Below are 9,516 nucleotides of genomic sequence, written 5' to 3'. Positions count from 1 at the left end.
TCCGCCCATCTACGCGTTTCCCGCCCCTAAGCTGGGCGATTCGTCAGGATGTCAATTACGGCGTTTAACAGTCCTTTCTTATAGTCCTCTCCCTATCTTGACTCCGCCCCTCTCTTTTACGTGTCAGACAGCCTCATTATCGGAATTCCGTGCAGCACTGATTACCTCCCCTGTGACTCTGTGCTGCTGAGACACTGATTACCTCCCCTGTGACTCTGTGCTGCTGAGACACTGATTACCTCCCCTGTGACTCTGTGCTGCTGAGACACTGATTACCTCTCCTGTGACTCTGTGCTGCTGAGACACTGATTACCTCCCCTGTGACTCTGTGCTGCTGAGACACTGATTACCTCCCCTGTGACTCTGTGCTGCTGAGACACTGATTACCTCCCCTGTGACTCTGTGCTGCTGAGGCACTGATTATCTCCCCTGTGACTCTGTGCTGCTGAGACACTGATTACCTCCCCTGTGACTCTGTGCTGCTGAGACACTGATTACCTCCCCTGTGACTCTGTGCTGCTGAGACACTGATTACCTCTCCTGTGACTCTGTGCTGCTGAGACACTGATTACCTCCCCTGTGACTCTGTGCTGCTGAGACACTGAGTACTTCCCCTGTGACTCTGTGCTGCTGAGACACTGATTACCTCCCCTGTGACCCTGTGCTGCTGAGACACTGATTACCTTCCCTGTGACTCTGTGCTGCTGAGACACTGATTACCTCCCCTGTGACTCTGTGCTGCTGAGACACTGATTACCTCCCCTGTGACTCTGTGCTGCTGAGGCACTGATTACCTCCCCTGTGACTCTGTGCTGCTGAGACACTGATTACCTTCCCTGTGACTCTGTGCTGCTGAGACACTGATTACCTCCCCTGTGACTCTGTGCTGCTGAGACACTGATTATCTCCCCTGTGACTCTGTGCTGCTGAGACACTAATTACCTCCCCTGAGACTCTGTGCTGCTGAGACACTGATTACCTTTCCGTATGACCCTGTGCTGCTGAGACACTGATTACCTCCCGTATGACCCTGTGCTGCTGAGACACTGATTACCTCCCCTGTGACTCTGTGCTGCTGAGACACTGATTACCTCCCCTGTGACTCTGTGCTGCTGAGACACTGATTACCTCCCGTATGACCCTGTGCTGCTGAGACACTGATTACCTCCCCTGTGACTCTGTGCTGCTGAGACACTGATTACCTCCCCTGTGACCCTGTGCTGCTGAGACACTGATTACCTCCCGTGTGACTCTGTGCTGCTGAGACACTGATTACCTCCCGTATGACCCTGTGCTGCTGAGACACTGATTACCTCCCCTGTGACTCTGTGCTGCTGAGACACTGATTACCTCCCCTGTGACTCTGTGCTGCTGAGACACTGATTACCTCCCGTATGACCCTGTGCTGCTGAGACACTGATTACCTCCCCTGTGACTCTGTGCTGCTGAGACACTGATTACCTCCCCTGTGACCCTGTGCTGCTGAGACACTGATTACCTCCCCTGTGACTATGTGCTGCTGAGACACTGATTACCTCCCGTATGACCCTGTGCTGCTGAGACACTGATTACCTCCCGTGTGACTCTGTGCTACTGAGACACTGATTACCTCCCCTGTGACTCTGTGCTGCTGAGGCACTGATTACCTCCCCTGTGACTCTGTGCTGCTGAGACACTGATTACCTCCCGTGTGACTCTGTGCTACTGAGACACTGATTACCTCCCGTGTGACTCTGTGCTACTGAGACACTGATTACCTCCCCTGTGACTCTGTGCTGCTGAGACACTGATTACCTCCCGTGTGACTCTGTGCTGCTGAGACACTGAGTACCTCCCGTATGACCCTGTGCTGCTGAGACACTGATTACCTCCCCTGTGACTCTGTGCTGCTGAGACACTGATTACCTCCCCTGTGACTCTGTGCTGCTGAGACACTGATTACCTCCCGTATGACCCTGTGCTGCTGAGACACTGATTACCTCCCCTGTGACTCTGTGCTGCTGAGACACTGATTACCTCCCCTGTGACCCTGTGCTGCTGAGACACTGATTACCTCCCCTGTGACTCTGTGCTGCTGAGACACTGATTACCTCCCGTATGACCCTGTGCTGCTGAGACACTGATTACCTCCCGTGTGACTCTGTGCTACTGAGACACTGATTACCTCCCGTGTGACTCTGTGCTACTGAGACACTGATTACCTCCCCTGTGACTCTGTGCTGCTGAGACACTGATTACCTCCCGTGTGACTCTGTGCTGCTGAAACACTGATTACCTCTCTTGTGACTCTGTGCTGCTGAGACATTGATTACCTCGCCTGTGACTCTGTGCTACTGAGACACTGATTACCTCCCGTGTGACTCTGTGCTACTGAGACACTGATTACCTCCCCTGTGACTCTGTGCTGCTGAGACACTGATTACCTCCCGTGTGACTCTGTGCTGCTGAGACACTGATTACCTCCTATGTGACTCTGTGCTGCTGAGACACTGATTACCTCCCCTGAGACTCTGTACTGCTGAGACATTGATTCCCTCCCCTGTGACTCTGTGCTGCTGAGACACTGATTACCTCCCCTGTGACTCTGTGCTGCTGAGTAGTGTTGGGCGAACAGTGTTCGCCACTGTTCGGGTTCTGCAGAACATCACCCTGTTCGGGTGATGTTCGAGTTCGGCCGAACACCTGACGGTGCTCGGCCAAACCGTTCGGCCATATGGCCGAACTAAGAGCGCATGGCCGAACGTTCCCCGAACGTTCGGCTAGCGCTGTGATTGGCCGAACGGGTCACGTGGTTCGGACCCGAACGCGCTCTGATTGGCCGAACGGTCACGTGGTTCGGGTAAATAAATACCCGAACCACGTCATATCTCCGCCATTTGTCTGTGGGTTTAGCTTTGGGTAGGCAGGCAGGGTAGTTCGCGCTCCAGCCACGCTAGCCAGGGTCCCCCCTGTCATTGTGTCACTGCTGGGAACAGTAGTACACCGCTTGCTCAGCCACACTATATAGCATTCTGTTTACTGCCACTCTGTGTACCTCGCTCAGCCACACTATATAGCATTCTGTTTACTGCCACTCTGTGTCTGCTGGGAATAGTAGTACACCGCTTGCTCAGCCACACTATATAGCATTCTGTTTACTGCCACTCTGTGTACCTCGCTCAGCCACACTATATAGCATTCTGTTTACTGCCACTCTGTGTCTGCTGGGAATAGTGGTACACCGCTCGCTCAGCCACACTATATAGCATTCTGTTCACTGTTCTGTGTCTGCTTGGAATAGTGGTACACCGCTCGCTCAGCCACACTATATAGCATTCTGTTTACTGTTCTGTGTCTGCTGGGAATAGTGGTACACCGCTCGCTCAGCCACACTATATAGCATTCTGTTTACTGTTCTGTGTCTGCTGGGAATAGTGGTACACCGCTCGCTCAGCCACACTATATAGCATTCTGTGCACTGTTCTGTGTCTGCTGGGAATAGTGGTACACCGGTCGCTCAGCCACACTATATAGCATTCTGTTCACTGTTCTGTGTCTGCTGGGAATAGTGGTACACCGCTCGCTCAGCCACACTATATAGCATTCTGTTTACTGTTCTGTGTCTGCTGGGAATAGTGGTACACCGCTCGCTCATCCACACTATATAGCATTCTGTTCACTGTTCTGTGTCTGCTGGGAATAGTGGTACACCGCCCGCTCAGCCACACTATATAGCATTCTGTTCACTGTTCTGTGTCTGCTGGGAATAGTGGTACACCGCTCGCTCAGCCACACTATATAGCATTCTGTTCACTGTTCTGTGTCTGCTGGGAACAGTAGTACACCGCTCGCTCAGCCAGAGTATATAGCATTGTGTTTACTGCCACTCTGTGTACACCGCTCAGCCAGACTATATACCATTGTTTACTGACACTCTGTGTACACCACTCAGCCAGACTATATACCATTGTTTACTGACACTCTGTGTACACCGCTCAGCCAGACTATATACCATTGTTTACTGCCACTCTGATTCTGCTGGGAACAGTAGTACACCGCTCGCTCAGCCAGACTATATAGCATTGTGTTTACTGCCACTCTGTGTACACCGCTCAGCCAGACTATATACCATTGTTTACTGACACTCTGTGTACACCGCTCAGCCAGACTATATACCATTGTTTACTGAAACTCTGTGTACACCGCTCAGCCAGACTATATACCATTGTTTACTGCCACTCTGATTCTGCTGGGAACAGTAGTACACCGCTCGCTCAGCCAGACTATATACCATTGTTTACTGACACTATATAGCAGACTATATAGCATTGTGTGTACACCGCTCAGCCAGACTATATACCATTGTTTACTGACACTCTGTGTACACCGCTCAGCCAGACTATATACCATTGTTTACTGCCACTCTGATTCTGCTGGGAACAGTAGTACACCGCTCGCTCAGCCAGACTATATACCATTGTTTACTGACACTCTGTGTACACCGCTCAGCCAGACTATATACCATTGTTTACTGCCACTCTGATTCTGCTGGGAACAGTAGTACACCGCTCGCTCAGCCAGACTATATACCATTGTTTACTGACACTCTGTGTACACCGCTCAGCCAGACTATATACCATTGTTTACTGCCACTCTGATTCTGCTGGGAACAGTAGTACACCGCTCGCTCAGCCAGACTATATACCATTGTTTACTGACACTATATAGCAGACTATATAGCATTGTGTGTACACCGCTCAGCCAGACTATATACCATTGTTTACTGACACTCTGTGTACACCGCTCAGCCAGACTATATACCATTGTTTACTGCCACTCTGATTCTGCTGGGAACAGTAGTACACCGCTCGCTCAGCCAGACTATATACCATTGTTTACTGACACTCTGTGTACACCGCTCAGCCAGACTATATACCATTGTTTACTGCCACTCTGATTCTGCTGGGAACAGTAGTACACCGCTCGCTCAGCCAGACTATATAGCATTGTGTTTACTGCCACTCTGTGTACACCGCTCAGCCACACTATATAGCATTGCGTACTCTGCCAGTCAGTGTGTATATTGCTGGGATCAGTAATACTCCACTCACCGTCAACCACTATATGAGCTCAACATGAGTTCCCCAGAGACCTCCGCTGTGAGCAGCACTCCCAACAACAGCAACAGCCAACGCCCCACGCAAGCTATAACATCCACCCCAGCAGCCAGTGGTCAGCAGCAGCCCTCCCCGGAGGAGAACGTTGTGTCCATCAGTCCGTCGCCAGAGCGATTAATGAGGGCTGCCATTGAGGAGATGATGGGGCCTGATGTGGAGGAGGAGGTCTGGCTCAGGCCAGCATCCCAAGTTAATGTTGAGGACGATGAGGGGTCTGTGTCTGGGGATGTTGGGGTGGCAGAGGTGGTGGGTGGGTCAGACTCAGGAGAAGAGTTGTATGATGAGGATGATGATCGGGACCATCTGTATGTGCCTCAGAGTCCGACCCCGGAAAACATGTTGTATCGTGTGTTTAGGTACTAAAATCTGCGTTCCCTCCCAGTAGTGTTGGGCGAACAGTGTTTGCCACTGTTCGGGTTCTGCAGAACATCACCCTGTTCGGGGTGACTATATAGCAGACTATATAGCATTGTGTTTAATGCCACTCTGTGTACACGGCTCAGCCACACTATATAGCATTGTGTTTACTTCCACTCTGTGTCTGCTGGGAACAGTAGTACACCGCTCACCCGCCACTGTATAGCATTGTGCTCTGTGTCACTGCTGACAATAGTGGTACACCGCTCACCCACCACTGTATAGCATTTCTGTACTGCCACTGTACTGCTGCCAGTCAGCGTGTACTTTAAGGATAAGTGAAATGAGGAAGAAATCCGGTGAAAGAGGGAGGGGCAAGGGAAGAGGTGTTTCCCCTGACGGTTCACGTACAGGCCACAGGGGAGCACCCAAGAAAACCCACTCAATACTGCCCATGTTGTCCAGGACAACAACCCTCACAGATCCAAAAGAACAGGACCAGATAATTACTTGGATGACCTCTCAAGCGTCCAGCAGTGGGTTAAGCAGCACCAGCACATCACGCACGAGGTCCGAGTCCTCAGCCAGTTAAAGTCTGGGCTTTCTTTGAAGACTGCACTGAGGATGTTACCATGGCGATTTGCAAGGTGTGCAAGACCCGCCTGAGCAGGGGGAAAAGTATTAACAACCTCTCCACCACCAGCATGAGCCGCCACATTCTATCCAAACATCCCACTCTGTGGGCAAACGCGGCAGGACAGGGTACCACCAGCAACACTGCCTCCCTTGGGTTCACCAGACTCACCACCAGACCCGCCTCAGCAGCAGCAGTAGCCCAGCCATTGCGTGGTTCACAACATTCACAAACATCAGACGATGCTGACACTGTCACTTTCCGGACTAGTGCTCTTGAGGTCTCCCAGTGTTCATCAAACACAACAACCAACAGCCCTTCGGTGTGCAGCGCTACGGTTGAGTTGTCTGTCTCTGAGATGTTTGAGCACAAGAGGAAATTGCCAGCAAATGACCCCCGGGCCGTGGCAGTAACAGCCAGCCAGCATAGCCAAGCTTCTGGCCTGCGAAATGCTGCCATATCGAGTGGTGGAGACAAACAGCTTCAAGGGCATGATGTCAGTGGCCATCCCACGTTACGTGGTTCCCAGCCGCTACCACTTTGCGCGCTCTGCAGTGCCTGAGTTGCATGAGCACGTGGTCAGCTAAATAACCCGAAGCTTGAAGAATGCCGTTGCCTGCAAGGTTCACCTCACCACTGACACCTGGACGAGTGCGTTCGGCCAGGGTCGATACATCTCCCTTACCGCGCACTGGGTGAACCTTGTGGAGCCTGGCAGCGATTCCTCACCTGCTACGGCGCGGGTGTTGCCCACGCCGCAAACAGCTGGATAACAACAGCAGCACCTACCTCTCTGACTCCTTCTCCTCCAACGCATCTCAAAGCTGTACCTCATCCGGAAATGCTAACCCAGCACCAGCAGCAGTAGGATCGTGGAAGCAGTGCAGCACAGCTGTTGGCATGCGTCAGCAAGCGTTGCTGAAGCTGATCTGCCTTGGGGATAAGCAGCACACAGGGGAGGAAATTTGGAGGGGAATAAAGGAACAGACGGATTTGTGGCTGGCACCGCTGGACCTGAAACCGGGCATGAAGCTAGACACCTGGCACGAACTGGCAATGTACGCAATAGAGGTGCTGGCTTGCCCGGCAGCCAGCGTTATGTCGGAACGCTGTTTCAGTGCTGCCGGAGGCATCATCACAGATCGGCGTATCCGCCTCTCCACAGAAAATGCAGACCGTCTGACTCAAATTAAAATGAATCAATCCTGGATTGGAAACGACTACGCAACACTCCTGGACCCCAACCAAGTAACATGACCGATGAACATCTGGGATGGTTTAGCGTTTCCGGTCCCTGTTTATTGAACCTCTCATCTGTATTACATTTATGACTGCATGGCGGCAAAAAGCATTGCTGCTATATCCGCACGCTTTTTGTCCTCATGCAAGGCCTGGGTTGTTGTGTCTCACAAAGCGTGGCCTTCTCCTCCTGCGCCTCCTCCTGTTCCATCACGTGTGCTGCTGCTGCTGCTGCTGCTGCTGGGTTACCGTTGCCGGTCCCTGTTTATGGAACCTCTTATCTTTATTACATTTATGACTACATGGCGGTACAAAGCATGCTATCCGCACGCTTTTTGTCCTCATGCAAGGCCTGGGTTGTTGTGTCTCACAAAGCGTGGCCTTCTCCTCCTGCGCCTCCTCCTGTTCCATCACGTGTGCTGCTGCTGCTGCTGCTGCTGCTGGGTTACCGTTGCCGGTCCCTGTTTATGGAACCTCTTATCTTTATTACATTTATGACTACATGGCGGTACAAAGCATGCTATCCGCACGCTTTTTGTCCTCATGCAAGGCCTGGGTTGTTGTGTCTCACAAAGCGTGGCCTTCTCCTCCTGCGCCTCCTCCTGTTCCATCACGTGTGCTGCTGCTGGGTTAGCGTTGCCGCGTGGTCCCTGTTTATTGAACCACTTATCTTTATTACATTTATGACTGCATGGTGGTACAAAGCATGCTATCCGCACGCTTCTTGTCCTCATGCAAGGCCTGGGTTGTTGTGTCTCAAAGCGTGGCCTTCTCCTCCTGCGCCACCCTCCTCCTGTTCCATCACGTGTGCTGCTGCTGGGTTAGCATTACCGGTCCCTTTTCCTGGAACCTCTTATATGTATTACATTTATGACTGCATGCCGACAAAAAGCATGTTACCTGTGCAAAGAAAACAGACATTTCCCGCATTTAAAAGACAGTTTTCCCTTTGAAACTTTAAAATCGATTTTCTCAAAAACTATAAGCTCTTTTTGCTAAATTTTTTTTTCCTCTTGTACCCACTCCCAAGGTGCACATACCCTGTAAATTTGGGGTATGTAGCATGTAAGGAGGCTTTACAAACCACAAAAATTCGGGTCCCCATTGACTTCCATTATGTTCGGAGTTCGGGTCGAACACCCGAACATCGCGGCCATGTTCGGCCTGTTCGGCCCGAACCCGAACATCTAGATGTTCGCCCAACACTACTGCTGAGACACTGATTACCTCCCGTGTGACTCTGTGCAGTTTTCTGCAGAACATGTTGGTGGTACTTGAGGGCAGGTGAGGGGCCCTGGTCGGTATGACGGGTCTCTGTATTGCTGTGGAAGCGCCTCGGTATATGAAGGTGACAATCTCACACCACATCCTGCCGGCCATTCGTCATTGTCACTCTGAAGCGATCTGTATCTGTCTTCCTGCCGTCAGATCGCAGATTACTCAGAAGAGGAGACCACTTGTGAAGTGAGCACAACACACTACAGACTCGAGGTGTGAGGTTCCATCATAGAGTGTCACCTCTCCCAGCATCAGGGGATCATTCACTCATCACTGTGTGGCCAGAGGACGTGAGGTTATTACTCAGTGTCTGCTGTTTGGTGGGAAATTCTGCTGTCCTTTGTCTGGGTCATATTAGAGCATAGTGAGGATTGCAGAGATGTGACTGAAGCACCTTCAGGGAGAACCTGTCCTGGTTTTTTTTTTTTTAAAGTGACACACTACTGGCATACCGTGCAGTAAATTATTCAGGATACCCACTTTTATGTTAATTTGCTAGGCCATGTGGAATTCTCCTCTCAGAGCATTCTGGGATACCAGTTATTATTTCTACTGGTTTTGGAACACAGAGTATGGAAACATTCCACAGAGCTGCACCTGACAGGACTAAAGATGTCGCCACCAAGTGTTAAATGTCAGAATGTAAATCAGGGAGAGGAAAGATCTTACAACGGGCAAACACTGACTAAATCATCTGTAAATGAATATTGTTAAAAAATAAGCAATTGTATTTATGATATTATGTTCACCACAGCTCCTCTTTAAGTTTTAGCCGTGGGTGCAGCACATAAAAACAATCACTAATTCACTAATAGCCTTCACTATATTCTGATATGACCCGTGTCACACCTC

Source organism: Hyperolius riggenbachi, chromosome 2 (assembly GCF_040937935.1).
Source record: "Hyperolius riggenbachi isolate aHypRig1 chromosome 2, aHypRig1.pri, whole genome shotgun sequence".
Lineage (NCBI taxonomy): Eukaryota > Metazoa > Chordata > Amphibia > Anura > Hyperoliidae > Hyperolius > Hyperolius riggenbachi.
Note: the sequence above shows the minus strand (reverse complement) of the source record.